The sequence below is a fragment of the Quercus lobata genome, chromosome 2 (genome assembly GCF_001633185.2).
Source record: "Quercus lobata isolate SW786 chromosome 2, ValleyOak3.0 Primary Assembly, whole genome shotgun sequence".
Classification (NCBI taxonomy): Eukaryota; Viridiplantae; Streptophyta; class Magnoliopsida; order Fagales; family Fagaceae; genus Quercus; species Quercus lobata.
In genome coordinates, this window is record NC_044905.1 from 39318494 (window position 1) to 39344946 (window position 26453).

The window sequence follows — 26453 nt, forward strand, 5'->3', positions numbered from 1 at the left end:
ACAAGATCTCCAACCTGGAAGTCCCTATTTCTGACCCTAGAGTTGTAGTGCTTAGCCATGAGGTCTTGGTATCATGCGAACCTTTACGCAGCTGTTGTTCTGACCTTATCCACCAAATCAAGCTGCAAGCGTAGTGCTTCGTTGTTTCTTCCCTCGTCATGGTTTCCTACTTGGTAGCCGGTGAGCCTTACTTCAGCTGGAATGACTGCGTCGCTTCTATATGCTAGTCGAAACGGTGTTTCTCCTGTAGGTGTCCTTACCGTTGTTCTATATGCCTATAAGACGCTTGGCAGTTCCTTCGGCCATATATCCTTTGCCCCTTCGAGCCTAGTCTTGATGATCTTAAGCAATGATTGATTCGTGAGCAAAAGTCTCTGCATGCGTCATTGTCAAACTGCTTCCCATTGTCTGAGACCAGCACTCTGGGTATATCGTACCTACAGACGATGTTCCTACATACAAAGCTTCACTCATTTTTCTCCGTGATGGTGGCTAGTGCTTTTGCTTCTACCCACTTGGTGAAGTAGTCTATACTGACCACCAGGAACTTTAGCAGTCGAATTGCTCATGATGTCCAACCCCCATTGCGCAAAAGGCCATGGGGCCGTCATCAGAGTGAGTTCTTCTGACGGCTGTTAGATGAGGTTGGCAAACCTCTGGCACTTGTCACACGCTTTAACATAAGCAGTGGCATCCTTCTACATGGTAGGCCAATAGTATCGCGCCTGGATAAGCTTATGCACTAACGATGTGAGCCGGAATGGTTTCCACAGACTCCTTCGTGGACTTCTCGTATTACATAGTCTGCCTCCTCTGGGATGAGACACCTAAGATACGGTCGAGAGAAGCCCTTTTTGTATAGAATGCCTTTAATTAGAATGAAGCATGCTGCTTGAACCTTCAACTTCCTTGCAGCTTCCTTACCGTTATTATCAGTGTTGTCCAGTAACTCCCCGGACCTATTTCCTGCACATTAATGCCGTCTATTAATGGTGAGATTTGAACGAAGAATAGTACCTATCTGGGGAAGAGCATGTGTTCCGCTGAGGTAGCTCTAGCAAGACGGTCGGCGTGCTTGTTCTCTTCCCTTAGTATCCGAACAAACTTCACTTGAAGGTCGTTAACCTGATCCTTTACTTACTCAAGGTACTTCTTCATCTGTTCGTTCTTGCACTCATAGTCGTCGTTAACCTGGCTGATTACTACTTGGGAATCGCAGTATATGACCATACTTTCAGCTCCTACCGCCTTGGTGAGATCCAACCCTGCTATCAAAGCTTCGTATTCTGCTTCATTATTAGTAGTAGGGAAGTCAAGACGAATCATGGATTTGACTTTATCCCCTTCCGGGCTATAGAGTACCACACCGACTTCGCCTGCTTGTCTGTTGGAAGATCCATTCGTATGGATGCTCCATTGAGGGCTCTCTAGCAAGACAGTCGGCGTTTCTAACAAGACGATCGATGTGCTTGTTCTCTTCCCTTGGTATTTGAACAAACTTCACTTGAAGGTCGTTAACTCGATCCTTTACTTACTTAAGGTACTTCTTCATCCGTTCGTTCTTGCACTCATAGTCGCCGTTAACCTGGCTAATTACTATTTAGGAATCACCGTATACGATCATAGTTTCAGCTCCTGCCACCTTGGCAAGATCCAACCCTGTTATTAAAGCTTTGTATTCTGCTTCGTTATTAGTCGTAGGGAAGTCAAGACGGATCATGCATTCGACCTTATCCCTTCCAGGCTGTAGAGTATCACACCGACTTCGCTTGCTCATTTGTTGGAAGATCCGTTCATGTGGATGCTCCATTGAGGGCTCTCTTCTGCCCCCTCGGTCTTCTGCGAGAGTGAATTTTGTGATGAAGTCAGAAATGACTTGTCCTTTTATAGTCGTACGTGGTCGGTATTATATGTCAAATTTGCTCAACTCAATTGCCCATAGTGCCATCCATCCAACGGCTTCTAGGCTGCTCATTGCTCTTCAAAGGGGCTTGTCTGTTAGGACGATCACAGTATATGCCTGGAAGTATGGCTTGAGTTTACGAGTGGCAGTCACTAATACGAAGGCGAGCTTCTCCATTGGTGGGTACCTTTCTTCTGCGCCTCAGAGCGCCCTTCTAGTGTAGTATACTGGCTTCTGTACCTTGTCTTCTTCCCTGACTAAGGTTGCACTAACAACTGCCGAGGAGACAGCCGAATAGAGGAATAATTCCTCCCTAGGTTTGGAGGGACTTAGCAACGAAGGGGAGGAGAGGTATGCTTTTAGGTCTTTGAACACTTGCTAACAATCAGCCATCCATTAAAACGATTTCTTCAATGTATGGAAGAAAGGTAGGCACTTATTAGTTGCTCTTGAGACGAACCTGTTCAATGCAGCCACTTTGCCATTCAGGCTCTGTACTTTCTTGATGCTTGTTGGCGGCGTCATCTCCATTATTACCCATATCTTGTCTGGGTTGACCTCGATGCCTCTTGAAGACACCATGAACCCTAGGAATTTCCTTGCCGTTACCCCGAACGTACACTTGCTAGGATTTAGCTTCATGTTATAAGACCGAAGGATGTTGAAGGTCTCTTGGAGGTCACTTAAATGATCGTCCTCTTAAAGGCTCTTTACTAGCATGTCGTCCATGTAAACTTGCACATTCCTTCCAATTTGATGTGCGACCATTTTGTTCATCAGTCTTTGATATGTGGCGCCCGAATTCTTGAGAACGAATGGCATCACATTATAGCAAAAGAGACCCTGGTTGGTAACAAATGAAGTCTTCTCTTAGTTGACCTTGTCCAGCTTGATCTGGTTGTACCCAGAGAATGCGTCCATAAAGCTCAGCAATCGATGTCTTGCAGTCGAATCCAACAAAACGTCAATCCACGGAAGTGGGTAGCTATCCTTGGGGCATGCCCTGTTTAAGTCTGTGAAGTCTACGTACATTCTCCACTTTTCGTTAGTCTTTTTAACCATCATTACGTTGGCCAGCCAATCAGGGTAGTATACTTCTCAAATGAAGTTTGCTTCTTATAACTTATGAACTTCTTCGCCTATGGCCTTGTCTCATTCCTGCGCGAACACTTACTTCTTTTGTCGGACTGGAGAGAAGGAAGGCGATACATTTAACTTGTGGACTATAATCAAAGGATCAATTCCAAGCATATCCTCATGGCTCCAAGCGAATACGTCTTAGTTCTCCCTCAAAAACATTGTGAGCGCCTGACGGATTGGCGGGCTAACAGAGCTCTGACCCTGATCGTTTGTTCGGGCCTGGCATCATCCAAGATTACCTCTTCCAATCCTTCTACTAGTTCTGCCACCATCCGATGTTCCTCTATGCACATAGTCTGCAAATGGTTGTCCATCTTAAACATGACAATGTAGCACTCGTGCACTGCCACTTGATCTCCCCATACTTCTCCCACTTCATAATCGGTTGGGAATTTTATCATTACGTGGTAAGTCAAGGTTACGGCCTTCCATGAGTTAAGGGTAGGACGACTCGATATGGCATTGTAAGCGGATGAACAGTTGACAACTAGGAATGTGACATCCCTGGTGATCTACTGCGGGTAATCTCCAACCGTTATAGACTAGTGGGTGCACCCTTGTTCCTCCGAATCCAACAAGCGACATGTTAATTGGAATTAGCCGTTTCCTATCAATCCTCATCTGTTGGAACACTAGGTAGTAGAGGATGTCGGAAGAGCTCCCATTATCTACTAGGACTTGGTGGGTGTTGTAGTCCCCAACCCAAATGCTAACCACAAGCGCATCGTCGTGAGGGTGGTGGAGGCGCCTGGCATCTTCCTCTGTAAACCTAATGACAGGGTTGTCGATCCGTGCCATTTTCGAGACGAATCTCGTCAACTGGACGTTCTGGACCATCCGTAGGTAAGTTTTGTGTGCCTTCTTGGACGAGCCAGATGCTTTTTTTCTCCTAGTGGGGGTCTGGGATGCTCTTTTTCTCTCCACGCAAGTGTTTCTTAGGGCTGGTCCGTCCTTTCTTTATCGATGAACTTTTGCAACTTCCCTTACTTAATAGGAGCTTCTATCTGCTGCTTTAAGTCATAGCAGTTGGATGTGTCATGACCATGGTCATAGTGGAAACAACAATATTTGTCTCTGGACCTCTTGCTAGGGTCTCCTTTCAGCTTGCCAGGGAATGTCAGGGCTCTTTCATCCTTGATCTGCATCAGGACTTCATCAATTGGGGTGTTCAGTAGGGTGAAGCTTGCGAACCTTCCAGCGAGAGGCTTAGAGCACCTATTCTCTCTTCTATCTCCTGTCATTGCTATCTTTTGCCCCCTGTCCTGTCAGGATTCCTCCTGTCTTTCCCTATTGCTAGGCTTCTCTTCGCAAGCTAACAATGCGTCTTCCGTGTTCATGTACTTAGTAGCCCTGTAGAGTACATCCAATATAGTTTTTGAGTCATTCTTGTATAAAGAGAACAGAAACTTACCCTTCCATAACCCATTTGTGAATGCAGCCACGAGTATCTTGTCGACAATTTCATCGATAAAGAGGGCCTCTTTGTTAAAGCGGGCTATGTAAGATCTCAGCATCTCATCTTCTCGTTGCTTAATGCTCATCAGGCACGCAGTTGACTTCTTATACTTGTGTCCCCCGATGAAGTGCGAGGCAAACTGGGCGCTTAACTCCTTAAAGGTACCAATGGAATTGGGCATCAACCTACTAAACCAAATCCTTGTGGGTCCCTTCAGTGTAGTGGGGAAGGCCCTGCACATAATCTCGTCCACCACTCCTTGTAAGTGCATTAGGGTCTTGAAAGATTCTAAGTGATCCAAGGGATCCTTGGACCCGTCGTAAGTTTCTACCTGTGGCATGCGGAACTTTGGTGGAAGGGAGAATGAGGTGACTGGTGTCGTAAAGGGTGAGTCTGTCCGATGGACTAGCTCGTTGAGGTTGCTTAACACCCATCCTCTGAGGGCGTTCATCATGACATCCATCCTCTCTTTCATCATCAGCATCTCCGCTACCATGTGAGGTGGAACAACATCTGCAACGGATGGATGGCTTGTATCTAGTCGCTTTTGTCTGCTTGGGGTGTTGCTTCCTTTTGGCCCCTCTTGATTCCTTCTCTCAGTGCTGATTCCTTCTTGGTCCTCATCCTGAGTGTCCAGTGCTGCATTCTTTTGGTGCAGCTGCTCCTCTAGGTCATGATTTTGCTTGGTGAGCGTTCTATTGCCGCTGCAAGAGTTTGGCCCTGCCTCTTGAGGGCGGTGGTACACAATTGATCTCCTTGAGTGTTGTTGGTGGTTACCATCAAGCGAGTAAGTACCATGCAACTCTTTGTCTGGGAAGCGATGGTATGGCTTGCAAACATTTTTCACATAGACGGCGCCAACTGATGATGCTGAAAATCGTCAGTAAGTCACACAGTCCTCACGTGTTTCAAGACAATACTTACACAACACAGAACAAGAAGACCTTAGGAGAGTACCGATGTGGTACCGCCCAAAAACCCTTCGAAGGTTAAGTTAGAAAGCTTCTCACAACTCTAGAGTGCCAGAGCTGGGATGAATGATCGTTGCAAAACTGCAAGTGCACAGTATCATAGTTTTATAGTAAAGTGATGAGAAGAGTATCGTCCTTAGGGATTAGTAACTTACTTTTGACAAATACCAAAATTATGCTAATCTTGATTTTATCTAGAGAAGTCACTAAGGTTTTTTTTTTTTTTTTTTTTTGTAATTGGAATTCAAAATAAAATCAATTTAAATAAAAGATACGCAGAGGAAAAGAAAGATGTTGCTTGAAAATCAACTTAATGAGAAAGAAACTTCTAGGAAATCGATTTCACCTAATACCTCACTATGCTTTACTAATCTAGCTAATTGAATTTAATTTTTGTTAGCAATCTCCAAACTCTTCCAAAAGCCTCTTTCGACAGTCAATTGGAAACATTCTTGTTCATCAATTTACACAAGAGTATGCAATTTAATAAAGCAAGAAAGCATTAAGACCAACGATTTTAATACTACATAGGTCCATACAAGTCTTTCGATCTCTATATTTACCTATGCTGAAATATTCAAGATCTATCCTATAATTCCCTCTTTTGACAGCAAATCACAAGATTAAAATCATCTAATTAATGGCCAGTTAATTAGAAGCAATAAGCTTAGAATAAATTAGACAAACATGAAGAGAAATTGTTCAAATTAACATAGAAAAGCAAGCATAGTTCGAAACTAGATTACATCGTTTTCCTAGAATAAAGAAAATTTAGTTCATGCTAAAAATTAAATTCAACATAAACGAATTCACCATAATTTTTTCTAAGAAGATTGGAAAGAAAATAAATGCTGAAAAATTATCTGCTCAGCCCTCTCTGTTCAACTTCAACGCCGCACCTTTCTCTGTTCCAGCTCTCTTTTTCTTTCAGCTTCAGCGCCTCTTTCTTCTGCTTTTCTCTTCTGGTTAGCGCCTCTTTCTTCTCTTATTCTCTTCACCTAGCGCCCCCCTTTTCTTCTTTTTGTTTTTCTTCTTCTAGATGTGTTGCCCTTTTTTTACTTCAGCCCAAAACCTTTTTTTAGCCCAAAACGTTTTGCCTCAGCCCAAAATACTTTTTCAGTTCAGCCCAAAAATATTATATTCAGCCCAAAATACTTTTTCAGTTCAGCCCAAAAATCTCTCCCTATTTGTGGTTCAGCGCCTCCTTCTTTTTGTTTCTTTTCTTCCTGTCTTTCTTTTCTGCCTTTAGCCACTATGTATTGCCCTTTTTCAGCCCAAGTGTTCAGCTCAAAACCTTTTTCAGCTGCTTCATGTCTCTTTATTTGAGTAAATCTTCATTTTCTTCAAATCTGAAATAAAATTTAAGGCACAATAGCACTTTTAGTCCTTATATTTTGACGTTTTTCCATTTTAGTCCCTACATTTTATTTTTTCCACTTTTAGTCCCTAAAACCAATTTACGCTTTCCGTTTTAGTCCTTGAAGCACTATTCCGTCACCAAACTAACGGAAAAACTGGACGTGACTGACGTGAGCATTAAAATATTATTAAAAAAATTATTTGACATTTTTTAAATGCCAAAATTATAAATAATTAATTAATTACTCAATTTTAATTAAAATAAAAAAACAAACAAACAAAATTATTTTCTTTCCAACAAAAAAATTTACTTTCTTTTAATTAAAAAGAATTTTTTTTTTCCAAATTTTTTTTTCAAAAGAACATATTCTTTTTTTGATGAACTCAGAAGAACATATTCATGTTCTTTATGTTGTTTCCCGTATATTATTCATATTCTTACCAAACACAAAAAACACAAACTCAAATTTAAACATTACCACAAGATCACAAACACAAACACAAACGCAAAGAACACAATAACAAACATAAACCAATTAAAAAGAGTAATTAAAAATTTTTCTTTTTTTTCTTTTCATTATTTTCGGAAGAACAAAGTTATATGTTCTTCATGTTCTTCGGGAAAGAACATGAAGGTTGCCCAGAAAATTAAACATGCAAAAATTCATTCAAAATCCCTTTCCTCCACTAAATCCTCTAACAAATCAAACCCATAAACCCAGAAAGATAATAAATTCCACATGAAAAAAACAAACCCAGAAATTTAAAGTAAACACAGCAGCAACCTAAAACCACCAAACCCAATCAAATCTCATCTGCCCCTCTTTTCACTCTCATCCACTTCTCTTTTTTCTCTCTAGACCATTCCCCTAAATCAAATCTCTCTATCTCTCTCTCTCTCTCCAAACCCAATCACTCTCTCTCTCTCTGTGGTGAAACCCAAATTCCCAATTGATCCGCAAATGCCACCTTTGAACAACAAATCGATGATGATGAACACCAGGCTAGGAAGAATCGGCGGCGACTTTGACGAATCGGAGACGCCATCGAACAATCTCTGGGTCGGTAACCTAGCCAGCGACGTTGCGGACTCAGATCTCATGGATCTCTTTGTCCAGTACGGTGCGCTCGATAGCGTCACCTCTTACTCTTCTCGCAGCTACGCTTTCATCTTCTTCAAGCGAATCGAAGTCGCTAAGGCCGCCAAGGATACCTTACAAGATGTTGATCTCCATGGCCACCCTATCAAGAGCGAATCGGACTCCGAGGCAGGGACTAGATCGGGTGGGGTCGAGGTGGAGGAGGAGGAGTCAGGTTCAAAGATCGGGCGCCAGGAGCCAGGGTCAAGCTCGTCCTCGGACTTGTGAGGTGAGTGGGACTCAGAGCCGAACTCGTCCCACTCGGACGAGTCATGGGGAGTGGTGGGATCGGGGGGCGAGTCGTCGGAGGAGGATGAAGTGGCATCTTTGAGATCGTTTTGAGAGAGAATGGAGACGAAAGGGCGAGCGGTGAGTGAGAGAGGGTAGAGAGAGAGTATGAGGTTTTGGTTGCTGGGTTTCATTTCTTTTGCTGGGTTTCATGTTTTGCTGGTTTCATGTTCTTTGATTCGGTGGGTTTCTATTCTTTCTACAGTAACATTAAATTGAGTAATTAATTATTTTTTTTAATTTTGGCATTTAAAAAATGTCAAATAATTTTTTTAATAATATTTTAATGCTCATGTCAGCCATGTCCAGTTTTTCCGTTAGTTTGGTGACGGAATAGTGCTTCAAGGACTAAAACGGAAAGCGTAAATTGGTTTTAGGGACTAAAAGTGGAAAAAATAAAATGTAGGGACTAAAATGGAAAAACGTCAAAATATAAGGACTAAAAGTGCTATTGTGCCAAAATTTAAATAACAATAATGAAGTCTAAAATCAGCAAAAAATAAATAAAATTAGACTAAAGTTTAAAGTTGAGAAGTGATAAATGACACTCAATTATGCAAGTCATCAATGAACTATACGTACCTTGATTTGTGAGGGTTTTGGAGCTTTTATAGTAGTGTAGAACTAACTTTCTTTCTTTCTTGGGGAAGGGGAGCTTTTTCTTATAAGGAAGATCCTTATAAAAGCACTTATTTTTCAGGATCCTTTCCATATAACGATTTTGTTGATTAGGGTTAGTCGTGAGGCACAAAATATTTCCTTTTGAAGTTTCTTGAGGACTACTTAAACCACGTGGACGTCACATGACCTTGCCACCGTCCACATTGTATCCGTCACCTTGAGGACAACTTACACCATGTGGATGTCACGTGGCCCTACTCGTCCTCCATATTGTATCCGTCCACCTCCTCGTCCATCCTCTTCTATACACGCTCCCCGTCTTCTTCCATTACCTTGATCACAAGCTAAAGGTACCGTCGCTCGTTATTGATTCAGTAGAATGAGACCGTCTACGTCTATTTCTCCCTCTTCAATTATCCTTCAGCTTTTTGAACATGAAAGTTTCTTCTTGTAGCTAAGTATCAATTTTTTTCCCAGTTCGATACATTGAATTATAGAGATTATGTAACATGAGCTCTAAACTAATGTCCTAGTGATTATTTGGTTTTTCAACCTAAGTCTTTTGTAATTCTTCCACTCTGTTTGTTTCAGTATTAATGTTTTCTAGTAAATAGTTCATTTTCCAAAGAATATTTTCTATAAAACTATTTTATTTTCCGGTGTTTGGTAATAACATTGAAAATGAGCTTGAGAATGTTTTCTGGTGTTTGGTATGCAAATTTTTTTTTCTTTTATAATTTAAAACATGTGTATAATATAAACCAACTAATGTAATCAATTTCCCCCTAAAAAAAAAAAAAAAAAAAAACGTAAATGTAATCAATATAAATAAAGAACCAAGAATGAATTTGGTTTTCATACTAAAATTTTGACAATAGATATCGTCAAAATTAGTTGTCAAATTTTCATGATCTTTACCACTTATCTTGCTCATATTTATGGACAGTAACATGTACACACACACACACATATATATATATATATATATGAACCATACATACATACAAAGTCGGCTCTATACTAGAAGCAAATGTTGGAGTCACCTAAGGCCCTAAGTAGAAAATATGCCCCCAAATTTTAACCAATAGTGATATTTTTTTTTCTCTTCATTATAACAGTATTAATTAAGCTCAAATATTAGCCAATAAATAAAATAATTTTTTTTAAAAGAGAGAGAAATGCTACGTCCACAACATTTTTCGCAACACTTTCACAATAAATCCTAAGTGGTAGGTTGTTACAGGCTGTTATTAATAACAAAAATTAATTTCAATGGTGAATTCAAATTAAAACCAGTAGTAGCTTAACACCTAGGATTTGTTGTGAAAATATTGTGAATGTAGTACTTCTCAAATATTAAAAATAAAAACATACACAAAAAAATTCACTACATTTTTCAGAAGTTGAGTTGGCAAACTTTTACTAGTTCTTATTATTATTTTTTTTTTACTAGTTCTTATTTAAGTCTATCACTAACATCACTTTTTACTTACCCACATCAACAGGTGTGAAAAGTTTTGTCAAATTTTTTGTGTATAGACTTTGTAAAAAAAAAAATCTACGTAGTTCATGTTAATTAGTAATTTTTGCATCTAAAACAAGATAATAAAGTTTAAGTAATTTTTTTTTTAAAATCGTATTTAAATACTCTATATAAAATGTCTCAATTTTAGTTTTCGCCTTAGGCCCCAAATACATTAAGCCACCCCTACATACATAGCGCATAAAAGTAATGGGTTTCATCCTTATATGGGTATCTACGTAATGTGTAATGTATATGCATAATATATCATCATTTCACAGTATCTGCATAATGTATCTACCAACAAATACAATTCCCCTAAATAATTATTATTCATTATATAACTTAAAAATTGTCCCATGAAAAAGCAATTTAAAAGAATATAGACATTATGTTTAAATTTTTGTCTTTTACTTCATTCGTTCTTTCTACTCCTTATTTTTTATTTTATTTTTTGCACTTTTATGTGCGAAAAGATGTAACTTATGCCTGGAAGAAGGAATTGGAGCAATGGGCAGTTCTGTCCTAGGCAATATGGAATGCAAGAAACAAAGTTTATTTTGAGAATATTCAAACACAGCCACAGGTGATTCTAGAAGGAGCCAATGCAGTTCTGAAGGCCTATCAGCGAGTTTCGTCTACTCAAGTTTGAAGGATAAGCATGTTTTTGTGTTCTAGAAATTCATTGTTCTTTTTGTAATTTTTTTGAAGTTTCTATGGTTGTTTAGTACCGTAACATGCATAGTGTTGGCATGTCTTACTCTGTATATGTTTTCCATTACATCAATAAAATATTTATTTTTAATTTAAAAAAAAAAAGTAATTTCTGCCTGGAATCCATCAAACTAAAAATTTTTTAGAGGAAAAAAAAATTCAAGCTTGAAATTCAAAGTAAAGATTATATGATTAGAGAAAAAGTAAAGAGAAGAGAGAAAAAGTGAGAGAGCTTACCGTGAGAGAGAGAGAGAGAAGATGTCAAAAAATTATGTTTCCCGTAGCTATAGAAGAATATAATATTTATAGAAGATGCAATGAGTGAGAGAGCGATGAGTAAGAGAGCGACTGTTTTCCAAAAAAAAAAAAAATTGGAATACAACATATAAAAAATAAGTCTTATTTTTATTAGGGTTTTTTGTTAACTAAAGATTGTTTTCTGTTGACTGGTTTTTTTTTTTTTTTTTTTTTGGTGCTACCAAATATTGAAAAATGCAAAAAACTATCTTTACAGAAGGTTTTCCAGCAAAACAAATAGAGCGTTCATTTCAACTCCTAATGACCATCATTTTGCTTTATTTTCCTTTTCTCACGGCTTCCCATACCCACATTATGTGTGCGTTTGGGTTAAAATTAAAAATTAAAATTATTTTACTATTCAGCTTATTTTTACTATTATTCATGGCCCCACTGCACTTTTTGGCACTATTTATGAGCCCCATTGTATTATTTCAACTAACTTTTACCTTTATTTACAGTACTTTCAGTAATAATTTTTTCAGTTTTAGCAAAATAAGCGGCATTCAAACATAATATTTTTGTGATTCATGAAAGATATCAATATGTCACTGAAGACTAGCATGTAAGCTTTTGACACTTGCTGAATGCTGGTATATATGATACACACATACCTGTGTTTCTGTTTGTGTAAATTATTGATTTCAATGGTTACTAGTTACTAGGAATATACAAGTAATTACAACTTAAAAAAAAAAAAAAAAAAAAAAAAAAAAAAAAAAAAAAAAAACCGGAAAGGACGAAAAAGGAAAAAAGAAAAGCAATATTACCAAGATTTGAGTAAGAGCCCCAGTATTCTCAATCCTCCATGACGGCTTGACTACCCGAAACCCTACCTAAAATTGTTTTTTTTTTTTTTTTTGGTTGAGAATCCCACCTAAACTTGGTTGAAGAGTCTTTAAAATCAAGTCGAGGATTATAATATGAATAATGGAAGCATTCTTTGTGGTGTCCTATATTTGTGGTTCAAATCTCACCTCTCCTTTGCCCCACTATCTATTTATAAAAATAAAATAAAAATCACTCTCATAGGTAGCAAATTTTCTTTTTTGAGAATAAGACGATCATATCATTAAATCAACATAAAATTTTTTCAAACAGTACAAGATTGATAGCATCACTATGGATGTCTTCTAACTAAATTTGAGGAGTAGGAGAGAACTTTGCCAGTTTGTCCAATTTATCTGCCACATAGTTTCCGATCCGTTTCACATGCGAGAACAAATAAGATCTGTGGTTTGAAGCTAAGAAGCAAGAATCATCAATAATGTGTCCAAAGGGAGTGATTGATAAAACTTTTTACAGTGGATGACGGTCTCAAAATCTCCCTCAAAAACCACTACCTAGAGCCCGATCTCTAGAGCAAATGAAATCGCTAGTCTACATGCCAAAGCTTCATCATTGACCACTGCTGAGGATAGCACTATCCTCTCACAGGTAGCGATTGTTAAACTTTTTACGTATATATTTTAGTCGTGTGACCTATTTATATGAGTAATTATGACTTATTTAAGTGGATGGTCTTGTAAATCTATCTATACTATCTACACAAAATAGGAACACTCTTTATAACTCACGTTTAAAAAAAAAAAAAATCATTTTTTTTTATAAGCCTTAACCATTTCATATCCCCCAAAAAAAAAAAGTCATAACAGTTTTTTTTTTAATTGTAGTTTCCTTACTCATAATCTTTTTTTTTTTTTTTAATTTTTTTTTACAAGATAGAATTCTATTTTAGCCTAATCTAAGTGTATATGTGTGTGAACCTCTCTCTTGGAGACTTGAACCCCGGCCCTTACCCCCCACACCCCACAAGCACTTATACTTGTGGAGTGACCACTGCACCAAGGGTGTGCGGTGGTTCCTTACTCATAATCTCACGTTATAATGAATGAAAATTATGATGAATAAAAATTTTAAACCTTAAAAAAAAAAAAAATAGAAGAGTCACGCGCGTGCTCAGAGGCTAGTACTGTCTACAAGAGGATTCTCTTCTTTGGAATGAACTTTAATGTGATTCAGAAATACTCATAAATTTTATGTTTAAGGGGAAAAAAAAAATTAAGGATAACCCGGTAAAAATATATCTCTAACTCCACTTAAAATCCCTACAAAATAGGACACTCTCTTACTAATCCATGTTTTCAAAACAAACTTATCTAAAAAAATTTTAAAAAAAAATTATGACACTAGACCAACAAAAAAAAAAAAAAAAAACTCATCGCATGTTTGCACATGTGATGAGGCTAGTACTATTTATAACAGGATTCTCCTCTTTGGAGTGGACTTATATGTGGTTCAAAAGTATCTTTAGACCCTACGTTTAATAGAAACAACTTGGGACAACCTGGTAAAAATATATCTCCATCTTCACTTAAAATGCCTACAAAATAGGACATTCTCCTATTGATCCCTTTATTCAAAACAAACTTATCCAAAATTAAAATTTAAAAAAAAAAACTTTTCAATCCACCGGTTTCTTTTACAAAATAAGACATTCTCCAAATTATTATTATTAACTTCATTAAAACTCAATAGTTTCTTTTATTTAATTTTTGGGTTGTGTCATCATCTAAAAATTGATCTAAAAATAAAAAATAAAAAAAACTTTTGCACGTGCTAGAAACATAATAGATTATGAGAATTTTTTGTCCAAATCATCCAAAGGTATGGAAGAAAAAATGTACTCATAAAAGTAAATAAAATAGAGAAGTTGACAAAAAAGACACTCCATTCCACTCCACCTGTCCACTACAGACTCCACCAGACTGATTCATCTACAAAATCTCCGGATCTGGATCCTCTCCATTTCCCTTTGAAATGGAGAGTGTCCAGTTCACGGTAGGGATGATTTTGAAAAATATCAATGGTCTAAAATGTGCCACGTCATTTGAAATGTTAAAAGCTTAACTCAACAAATTCAAACTCTAGTTAAACTAAGGTTAACTCAGCATATTCTTTTCTCTCACCAGCCCATCTGTTCAAACTCTCATTAGTCATCTCCAAGGATTTTCTTTCTCCATCCCACGGTCCTCACCATCATTGATGCCACCAACCATCATGCTATTCTTTTCTCTCACTAGCCCATCTGAAATTTCAAAGTTAAAACTCTCATCTCCAAGGATTTTCTCTCTCCATCCCACTGTCCTCACCGTCACCGGTGCCACCAGCCATCGTGCTATTCTTTTCTCTCACCAGCCTATCTAAAATTTCAAAGTTCAAACTCTCATCTCCAAGGATTTTCTCTCTCCATCCCACGGCCCTCATCGTCGCTAGTGCCACCAGCCATTGTGCCAAGCCACTGTTGTTGCGCGGGCTATGTCTCACACCAACCTAGCATCATCGGAAAGTGCCGCCCACCTGCAGGCATAGGCACTACCCAGTAAGTTTTCACTCTCTGCCCTGTTTCATCCACCAGAAGTTGCTTTGTGATAGTGCTTTCTTGGGGTTTTTGATTTTCTTTTGAATTGGGATTAGTTCTCTCTCTCTCTCTAATGCATGTTCTAATAGTTGTAAATTTTTATCATTTGTGACTAATTAATTATAATCGTTTTAATGTTTTAGGCTTTTAATTGTGTGGTGTGACCTTAATAACCCTTTTTATATGGTCATCAATAGCATATATTAAAGCTGCAAACTCTAAAATTTCGGTATATGGGTTTATAATGAATGGTGGGCACGATAGTTTTTTTTTTCTCTACCAATGGTATAAGTCATGGGCAAAATGGGTTTTTTTTTTTTTTGGTTAGTGAGGGTTGTTGCCATTTGATTTTGAGCCAATTTAAGATTGAATGGATTTTGTGGTTGTGCCTTTTATATTATGTTTGGATGTAATTGAGCTTGAAATTATTGTGCAGGGGGTTGTTGGGCTCGTTTTTGGCAATGATAATTCTGGTTCAAATGAAGATAGGTAAAGTTCTCTTTTATGTTCATGATATTTATAAATTTGAAGAAATTGAAAATGACCCAAATACGACTTTAGTCTTTTTCTGTCATAACTAATTCTAGACACACTTTTTATTAGAAGAACTTGTTTTTGAGAAATAAGGGTTTATGACTTATGACTTAGACACACTTTGCATTCTCGTATTTGACTTTTTTTTTAATAAAATTGTTATCTTGTGTTGTTTTTGGTCCTTCATTGGAGTTAGGAGAGAGATCATTACTGTAATGTGTCTGAACTCGGAAGAAGTTAGGCATTTGAAAGTAATGTATCATCTCATTGGAATAGGTGGTTAATGTAAAAATACTTCAGTTCTGTTAGGAATTTTTGAGGAATATGCATTTAGCTGGTTTATGCAGCTGGTAGTCTGTTTTGTACTATATTGTTTCCTCAAAACAATTTAGTTGCCACCTTTTGCCTCTCTTGCAACTACATTTCTTATGTCCTGAATATTCTAAAGCGTTTTTTGCTTCATTTCTTATTGCCATGTATCATTGTTTTATTTGTCTAGAGAAGTATTTGCCTTTTGTAATCAATCTTTTGTTGAGAACCATTTTGTGGTTGGTATTTGAACTTTAAAGCTCTTGTAGGTTTCATTGATCCTAAAGCTTTGATACCAAAAGAACTTACATAACAAAGAAGCATCATACATTCATACCAAGAGATGGGGCAAGTTGTTTAAGACGAGGCAAGTCAAAGTGATCAAGCTAAGATTGAAAATTGTAGACTTTGGATGGAATATATAATCAAGAAGCAAGAGGTTACAGTCAAGCAATAAGCACACCAATTGTAGAAGTTTCATGTTATTATAATCAAAGTGTTTATTTCAATGGAATTCTTGTTATGTGATCAAAGTGTAAATTTTAATAACATTTGTTCATTTTTTTTAATTAAATTCTCTTACTGTCTACTCTGTTGGATTGAATTTTGATTGTAATGCCAAGTAACTCATAGGGGTGCAACCCAAGTACACAAATTAGGTGAGCAATGTAAAAGAAAGTGATTAACTGCTTTGCACATGTGTACTTGCATTTTGGCCTTAAACCAAGTGATTTGCATTTTGGCCTTAAACTGCTTTGCACCTGTGTACTTGCCTTAGAAATTTAAATAGTGCTTTATTGCAAAATAGATTGCACTATACATTATATTCACTAATGGCAACTAGATTGCAATAAAGCAAGATGGCAACTATGCAGAACACACAAACAGTGCAGAAAACAACAACTATGCAAAAAACACAAACATTGCAGAAAACAACAACTATGCAGAAAACACAAACAGTGCAGAAAACAACAACTATGCAGAAAACGAAATACAGTGCAGAAAACACAAACAGTGCAAAAAACAACAACTATGCAAAAAACACAAACAGTAACTATGCAGAAACCACAAACAATAATTATGCAGAAACCACAAACAGTAATTATGCAGAAAAACATAAAAATTTCTACAGCAACAAATAATTATACAGAAATTAACACCATGCAGAGATACATCAGACATGCAGATCACTGTCAGTTGGTAACAAAAGGAAATTTATGAATCATCATAACTTCAATCTTAAAGTAAGAAAATTACAAAACTAGAACACTTGGTCACAAATGTGACTAAGTTTGAATATTTGAATGTGACCAAATGTAACTAAGTTTTGGACCATCAAAACTTCAGTCCTAAACTAGGAAAATTACAAAACAAGAGCACTTAATCTCAACATGTGTCATAGATTATAAAACATGATCCTAAACTAGAAAAATGGCTTGACTTTATGAACTATCTCATTCCATCCACTTATAACATTTTCTTGACTCGAGGGACCTCCACTTGCAACACTTCCTTGAGTCAATAAACCTCCTACACCATTAATTTTGTCGTTGGAGCCTACAACACTTGATATACTCTCTAAATATGATACTAATGCAACACTTGCTGATGAGCCTCCCTGATGTGATGCAGAACTTGTAGAAGCCAACTACAAAAAAACCAATTACATATTACACATATCACAAGCTTAGCATTAAAATTATCAAATCATGAATCTAAACTATTATTAATATCAAAGTAAAATATATAATTGTAACTATCTTTACCATTAAAAGTTGTGTAAAACTAGTAATATTTCTAGAAGAGATATCCTCAATTTTCTTTTGTGTCATGACGTTATGTGCATATATTTCCTATAAAAATTGTACTAGTTTAGCAACAATAATAGTATACCATATTAATGTGTAAAAATAAAATAGAATGGTGAAAATAAGTATAATTTAGAAGATTACCTCCTGCATTTTGCTTTTCTTTGTTTGCTTCTTTAATGTGCTTTCCTTTGGTTTCGGCATCTTTTCTATCTATGATTTCGTCCTATGCTTTTTATTACGACAAATCTCCCTTTTCTTTATCCCTTTTGGTACAATCATAATCGAAGCACATAATTGATCTTCTTTGTCTGCAAAATTGGTGGAAGGCCTAATGATGTCTTCTTCTACATTAGCTTTGCAATTCCTAAGGTCACAAAGTTTTTTTTTTTTCAAATCTACGATTGCTAAGCTTAGAATATTATGGCCTTCTTTAGTTTCACATGCCTCATTCACCAATTGAATATATTTTAGATATAAATCTCGATATCGATCTACATATTCCAGTCGAGTATCTGGCTTAATGTTATGTGTTGTACAATTTTTTTCGCTTTCATCTTTTGCATCTCTTCTCCACCTCTTCATGATATATCTATTAGGAATCAACTTGATATTCAATACATCAAGAACTTTCAAACTATGCCTACATAAAATACCAAATGACTCAAACTTTCTGCAACTACAAGATAGAGTCTCATCTAATGGATTCCACATAACTTCATATTTTCCATATTGATTGAAACCTCCAACCACATAACTATGTGTTTGACTCACATTGCGTTCTAGGATGGACAGTGTCATTACCTCTTTAACTTCTGTCTGAAACAAATCAAACAACGTAGGCGTGTACACTTTTGTTGCTTGGTTAAGCATAGGAGAGCTTTTGAGCTTCAATCTTGGAAATTTATGTCTAGAGTTGTATTCTGCTTCTAACTCTTTATCTGGCTTTTGATTGACAAATCTTTCAAAATGAGTGAAAAACTCTACTATATTGAGATCAGTACGCAAGCAATCCTTCAAGTCAGCATTGAAACTCTCACTAAGCTGGGTTGTCTTCATTCCTATAGTGAAAGTTCTCTCAACATATGCTTGGGCCCATTTTTCCTTCAATTTAAATAGATCAATTAGTCATTTATTTTCATGAATATCGTACTTATCTAGCATTTCATTCCAAGCTGTAAGAAACTCATCTTCACCGTCATACTCATAGATACATGCTAAGAAATCAGCTTAAAATTGAGACTCATTTTTTAGTAAATGACCTAAGTGTTTCTTAGCATTCTGCCACATATGCCAACTAAGCAATGCATGATATGTCTTAGGCATGACTATTTTTATTGCAGCTGACATTGCTGCATCTTGATCTATGAAAATAGTGATTGACTTCTTTTCAGACATTGCTTCTAAGAAGGTCTCAAATAACCATACAAAAGATTCAGTCGTTTCATCATATAAAAGTGTACTTCCAAATACAACAGTTTCTCTATCATGATTGAGACCCAAAAATACTCCAAGTGGCCTTGCATCTCTATTTGTATTATACGTTATATCAAACGTTATTACATCACCAAAATGGCTATAGTCAATGATCATTCTTGCATTGGCCCAAAAGATATTAGTAATCAACTCTTCACAGTCCAATTGAGTAGCGAAATAATATAAAGGATTTTCCTTAAGTTAACGATTGAAATATCTTCCCAAGCTAGTAGCTTCCCCATGCTCCATGTCTCTCTGTCGCTTAGTGCGTAAATAGTTTTTATGATCTTGCTTGGTAAAACCAAGATTATCATATCCACCAGCTTACTTACTAAGAAACTCATAAGATTGCTTTAATCTTAACCCCGATTCATGTGCCAAATCAATTTCAATAGCATGAGTTGCAGCCACTTTCCGTTGTGATGGCATCATGTGCACAGTTGATGGGAGGTGGAGATAGTGGTTATGCTCAGCAATAAATTCACTCACCACATATTTTTTACAATCTCAATTAAGTACAATAATCAAACGTGCTTCACAACCACATCTTGTTTCTGCTAGTGGATTCCTTATATTCTGATCTCTCTTATCTTTGCCTCGAACTCCCTCCTTCGTGCACACAAATCTCCTTGAAGTAATCACTCCAGTTTTTTTACATTTATTTACATACTCTTTTCTAATACTTAAACCAGCATTTCTGCCATATTCATTATAAAAATCATATGCAATCTCATCCGCTTCAAACTCCATCCCTTTAAATGGGGTAGATTCCATGGGCACATTAGAAGGAACATGTATTCTCATCATTATCCTTGGAAAAAATTGACCATAAATTTATTATAACTTTCACCTATCATTTGACAAAACAGAGATGATGTAAAAAAAATGAGACAGAGTAAAAATGAAAGAGTAGCTAGAGTAAAAATTGCAAGAAATAGATGACCAGGCAGAACAGGGACCATTGCAAAATGAAAGAGCAGTAGAGTTACGGCAACTACTAATCCAACTAGAATTGCAAGAAATAAAAGACATAGCTAAGTCTTGAATGTTAGCAATCAAATGGGAAATAGACCAGGCAAAACAGGGACCATTGGTGTGAATAGACCAAGCAATCAAATATGCCATATACTAATAAAAATTCAATCTTTATCTCAAAAAAAAGAAAAAAAAGATTCAATCTTTATTAGGGCTGTAATCGGTTTGGTTCGGTCGGTTTTTTTTTTATCCAGCCAACCGAAACCGAAATTTTCGGTTTTTAAAAGTCTCAACTGAAACTGACCAAAATAGTTGAAAAATCATCGGTTTCGGTTTGTTTCGGTTTCGGTCGGTTTTTTGGTCAATTTCAGTTTTTGGGCCTAGAGTTTGGGTCAGTTGGGCCTTCAGTTTTTTTTCCAAAAATTTTCTGTTTGGACTTTTTTTTTTTTTTTTTTTTTATAAAAAAAATGCAGTATTCAAGCCTCTTATTTTATGGCCTTTTTATGCTCTAATTAAGTCTTTTTTTAGAAACCTATTTTGGGCCTTTGTTAGGAACCAGTTGTGGCCCAAATTTGGGCCTTCTCTATTTTGGCAATGGCCATCTTTGGGCCTTTTTTAGCTTTCCTATTTTGGCCCTTTTTGGGCCTTTTTACACATCCATAAAGTATTTTACAAACAAGAAAAAATCACAACCTGCTTTGCATTTTAAATTTTTCATAACTTTCTTTTGCTCAACATAAATCTAGAAATACACATTATAGCAGATTCTTCAAAAAATAATAATAACCTGTTACAAATTCATAAATCCAAAAATACAACACATATAGCAGATTCATAAATCACAACCTATCATAAATTCATAACCTGCTTTATAGCTTCTATTATACTCATTAAAATACACATCACATATTCATAAATCCAAAAATAACTTGTCAACATGATATAACCTATCCATAATACATTTGCACAAGCACAACCTGTCAAAACAGATTCATAAATCCAGAAATAATCTAGAGCAAAAAATTGCTCTAGTGCTCAAAGCCTCAAACTAATCTGTAACTTGTTACAAGCACCCATCAAATACAAACAAGATTAAAAAATAAATTGTACAAGTCAAAATAAAATAACTAGTGCATATTTCATTACTTCATTAGTAATATGTCAATGTCCACATATCATCCATATGTCAATACCTACATAATAGCATTATAGCCAAAGACTCAAAATAAATTGGCTATATGTCAATGTCAATGTCAACATATACACTGTCCATATTTAATATTTAGCCAAAGACTCAAAATAAATTGGCCATATGTCATTGCCTAATATATCATATATTGTCTATGTATTATGTATAGGCCACTGTCAAATCTCAAAATAAAAGCCCATATCTATATGTAGGCCACTATCTACTAGTGTCTAATAGCAAAAAGTGTACATATCAAAAGTGTACAACTATACATATCAAAAAGTGTACATATCAACATCAATACCACCCGTCCAAAGAGCACAGAGCAATCTTCAACCTTCAACTTCAATAGGTGTTGGTATGGACATGTCAAGTTTCGATGTTAATGTAGCATCACTCACAAGTTCTAAAAACAAAAAATGAAAAAAACATAAAAGTCACTTGAACAATAAAACAATAAATATGCCAAGAATTCAAGACATTTAGGTTTTTTTTTTTTAATAAAGAAAGAAGTAGACATGCAGAATGTACAATAAAACAATAAATATGCCAAGAATCCAAGACATTCAGTTTTTTTTAATAATAATAGACATGCAGAATTTTTTTTAATAAATAAAGAAATAGAAAGTCATTTTTTTTAATATAATGAATAATAGTCATACCTCCATCAAGCTTTTCAAACTCCTCAACATCATCCATGGCAGCACGAAGGTGAATTGGAGCCAATGAAGGATGGAGCCAGTTTTGACCACAAATGAGGGCTTCCACCATAAGTGGAGACAATGAACTCCGGAAAGGATCAAGGACACGACTAGCCGTACTAAAGGCAGATTCTGAGGCCACAGTGGATACCAAAATTGCAAGAACATGTCGTGCAACTCTTGAAAGCACACGGTATTGTGGGGAATTAACCTTCCACCAAGCCAAAATATCAAAATTATCATCAAAGACATCTTCACAACTCTCTAACAAGTATTTATCAACCTTTGATTTGGTATTTGAAGAATCAATAACCTTCAAGTGCTTCTTAAATCCCATCATCCTCATTGCCTTCGCATCAACCACACTAGAATCATCTCCCTCCATTGATCCACTTGGGTTTTGGCCTTGGGCTTGTGCAGCAGCACTAGCACTACTACTCCCCACTTGATTTTGAGTATAGGATTTATATAAATCCTCCAAAATAGCCTTTACTCTTCCTGCCATATCAACAGCCTTTTGCCTCTCATACAAAGTACCAAAATAGTACTCAAGATACCTTAACTTGTATCGAGGATCAAGAACTAACCCTACATACAATAAGTGATTCATATTATCAAAGTTCCCCCAATACTTTTCAAATTTGTTCTTTATATAATCAGCCATTTTTCTCAACAAATAACTATCTTTTTCATGCTCCAACTCAATTGTGTCATGAATTGACATGAGCTCCAAAAAGAAAGAATTGCTAGTGACATAATTAGCACCCGAAAACCGCAAGGTTGCATCATAGAAAATTTTAAGAAATTTCAAAAAAGATCCTAATCTTTTCCCAATCCACATCATCCATTCCCCAAGCAACCTCATGTCTATCATTTCCTTCTCCTTTGCCTCCTCTCTAATTGTCATAAGAAAATTTGGATCATCTTCCTCCAATCTCTCAAAAGCCTTTGATACTTCTCGGCCTTCTCCAACATAATATAGGTGTAGTTCCACCTAGTGGGCACATCTAAGCACAACTGATTTTTAAAGTCAACTTTCTCCTTCTCCGCACATAACTTAAATGTGTTTTGTCTTTGTGGAGATGATCTCACATATTTCACGGATTTCCTCACCTTCACTATTGTCTCATCCATTTAAACTAACATTTCACGAACAATCAAGTTCAAGATATGAGCACTACACCTCACATGCAAGTATTTATGCCCTAAAATTGTTGCCTTCCTATGCTTAGTATTTTTTTGAATAAAAGAAATCAGCCCACTATTAGAGGTAGCATTATCAATTGTAATAGTTAGAATCTTGTCTATCCCCCAATCAAGTAAACATATCTCAACCGCCTTCCCAAGTGTTTCACCCTTGTGATTTTCCACTAAACAAAAACTAAGAATCCTCTTGTGTATTTTCCAATCACTATCTATAAAATGGGCAATGAGACACATGTAGTTCAAATTTTGAACAGATGTCCATGCATCTATGGTAAGGCAGACCCGTTGCTCTCTTAGGGCTTCTTTCAACTTTTGTTTCTCATCTAAAAACACCCTAAAGAAAGTTTTGGCAATTGTTGTGCGGTAAGGGATTGGATTGAACCTAGGTTGGGTAACAGACATAAACTTCCTAAAACCAAAACCCTCCATAAACCTAAAAGACAACCCATCTAGAATAATCATCTCTGCCAATGCTTTCTTACATTCCTCAAAATTAAACACCCAAGGCACAAGTTTACCACTACTTTCTCCTTCTTCTTTAGGTTTGAATGCTAGGGTTGATTGGTTTTTTTTGTCTTCCCTATAAGGATATTTCAAACATTGTGATTGTATGTGAGTTCTCATGTTTGTAGTGCCATTACACTTAGTGTCACAAGCATAGGTTGTGCCACAGTAGTTACAAGCTACACTAGGTTTCCCCCCCCCTTCAATAACAGTGAAATTACCCCAAACAATAGATCTTTTTTTACCAGTATTACCTTCACTTGGTGGGAGTGGGGGTTTGCCTTTGTCTTCATGCACATTGGTTGCCCCTTGACCCGCTTCAGTGTGTTGACCCTGTGGGATTTCTCTTGTCTCATTCATCTACAATATAAAATAAAACACAATAAGTTAGCAACTATAAAAAGTAAAAAATAAAAAGAATGAAAAGGACTCTTCACTCTACTCTAGTATACAATAACACAACAAGTCAACAAGAAAGAAACCAAAAAAAAAAAAAAAAAAGGAATGAGAAGGACTTTAGTATACAGCAACAAGCCGACAATAAACACGTCAATAAGATAATAAACACATCAACATCAAGGCAATAATAAACAAATACCCCAACATCACAGTTAAGCACATGGGGTTATTGATTTTCAAATCTATAACATCAATAAGAAAATAACAACTCAACATCATAGTCACAGATTCACAGCATGTCAACAACAATAAACAAAAATATATCAACAATAAATAAATAAAAAAGCAGCTAACTTTATATATCAGAACTCAAAAGCAATCGGCTAACTTTACTACAAAACAGAGATTCAGTATTTTAAAAACCCTAACTTTATTAATTCAATATTTTAAAAACCCTAACTTTATTGATTCAGTATTAAACAAAACCCAAAATACAAACAGAGAGAGGGTTATCGAGATTTTCAACGACCACATGAGACAAAGGCAATCAGTTGAGCTAACTTTAATAAATAAACCAACTAGCACAAGCAGCCAAGCATATGGGCTATCAATTTTTTCAAAACCCTAACTTTATTTGCATATAAAAAATTAAAACTTGAAAAAATAAACATCTTGATCTTATGTTGTTTCTACAAAACAAAGATTCACTATTTTCAAAACCTAAAACACAAAACAGAGAGAGGGTACAAAATCAACATTATATAAAACTAAATTACACTAACTTAAATCATTCACTAGCTTAACAAAAGAAGAAAAAAAAAAAAAAAACCCTCAAATCATTCACATGCATACACCCTGGATGGAATAAATAAAAAAGTGGCGTTTTGTCATGTTTTCAACGTGTTTGAATTCCCCTATTTACTTATCATCATGCATCAAAAGAAAAGAAGAAAAGAGCTTCAAAACAGAGACTCACTGTGAGATCACTGAGATGAGAAGCCGATGATCAAGCTGGAGTGGGGGGGGGGGTTGGCGTGTGGAGGCAGCGACAGAGGGTGATTCAATGTGAGAGGACTGTGGAGTGGAGGCTGAAGTTTGAATGTGAGAGAGAGTGGAAAGTGTGAGAATGACACTGAAAAGTGTGGGCCGGGTATGTAGGGTAGGGTTTTCCATCTTTTGATTTTATACTCTAATTAGTTTTAGTTTAATTAGTTTAATTATAGGTGATTAATCTAATAGGTTTTAAAATGCTATGTTTAAAAAGATAAGCTAGGCCGGATCATTTGTTTGAATTTTGAAATCTTGAATCATTGAATTGTGAATCACTGAATGACTGAATTGTTTTAATATGAAAAGATGGAAGCTGAATGACTGAATTGTTTTAATATGAAAAGATGGAAGCCCACTGCTCAATGTAAAGCTGCCAAAGGCCAAAAGCGTATCTCTTTTTTTTTTAGAATAGCCTAAGCGTATCTCAGAGGACAAAGGGTCAGTCAGAGTCAAATTAAATATTTACAAAATATTATATATTTAATATAAATTATAATATAATAATATATTTCGGTTCGGTTCGGTCAGTTCGGTTTATTAAAATTTGCAACCGAAACCCGAACCGAACTTTTCGGTTTTTTATTTAATAAAACCAAAACTGAATCGAAATTTTTGCATCGGTTCGGTTGGTTTGAATTGGTTTTTCCGGTTCTTCGATTTTTTGCACACCCCTAATCTTTATCTCAAAAAAAATAAAAAAGATACTCTAAGAATCATCCGGCCATTATAAAGATTCAATCTTTATCTTAAAAAATTAAAAATAAAAGTTCAGATAGACTCTAGCTTGCATCCAACCATCAAAACAACAATATAAACTCACCAAGACAACAATATAAATGCAGAAAAATGAGATGGACTCCAAGAATCATCCAGCCATTATAAAGATTCAATTTTTATCTCAAAAAATTAAAAATAAAAATTCAAATAGACTCTAACTTGCATCCAGCCACCAAAACAACAATATAAACTCACCAAGACAACAATATAAATGCAGAAAAATGATCAAATATCAAATAAGATAAGCATAAACAAGTTTACGGATATACCTCTGTTTTGGCAAGATAGAAACAGAGATGCTCTAAAGTTGAACTCGTTCTCTGAACCTTCGGTGAAGCTTTTTCTTTGGGTTAAAATCTGTGAAGCTTTGAACGTGCAACCTCTGTCTCACTTTTCCCTCCTAAAAGGTCTTTTTTGTTTTCCGGTAGAACTTGCACGAATAGCCTCTGTTTCACTTTTCCCTCTAAAAGGTTTTTTTTGTTTTTCAGTACAATTTGTCCAATTGAGTTAAACAACCCTCTAGTTTAAGTATTGAACTCCAGTTAAGTGTGTTTTAACATTTTAAATGACGTGGCACATTTTAGACCATTAATATTTTTCAAAATCATCCCTACCGTGAACCGGACACTCTCCATTTCAAAGGAAAATAGGGAGGTTCCGGATCCATAATCTCCACACTCCCTCCCCACAAGGC

At 36.1% G+C, this 26453-nt stretch overlaps 1 long non-coding RNA gene across 1 annotated transcript; it reads left to right on the top strand.

The window, feature by feature from the left end:
- Window positions 1–14419: 14419 nt before the first annotated feature.
- Window positions 14420–16119, top strand: LOC115975507. Its single transcript, XR_004088123.1, has 3 exons — window positions 14420–14792; window positions 15268–15320; window positions 15944–16119. It is a non-coding gene; the product is annotated as an uncharacterized LOC115975507 (long non-coding RNA).
- The last annotated feature ends 10334 nt before the right edge of the window (window positions 16120–26453 follow it).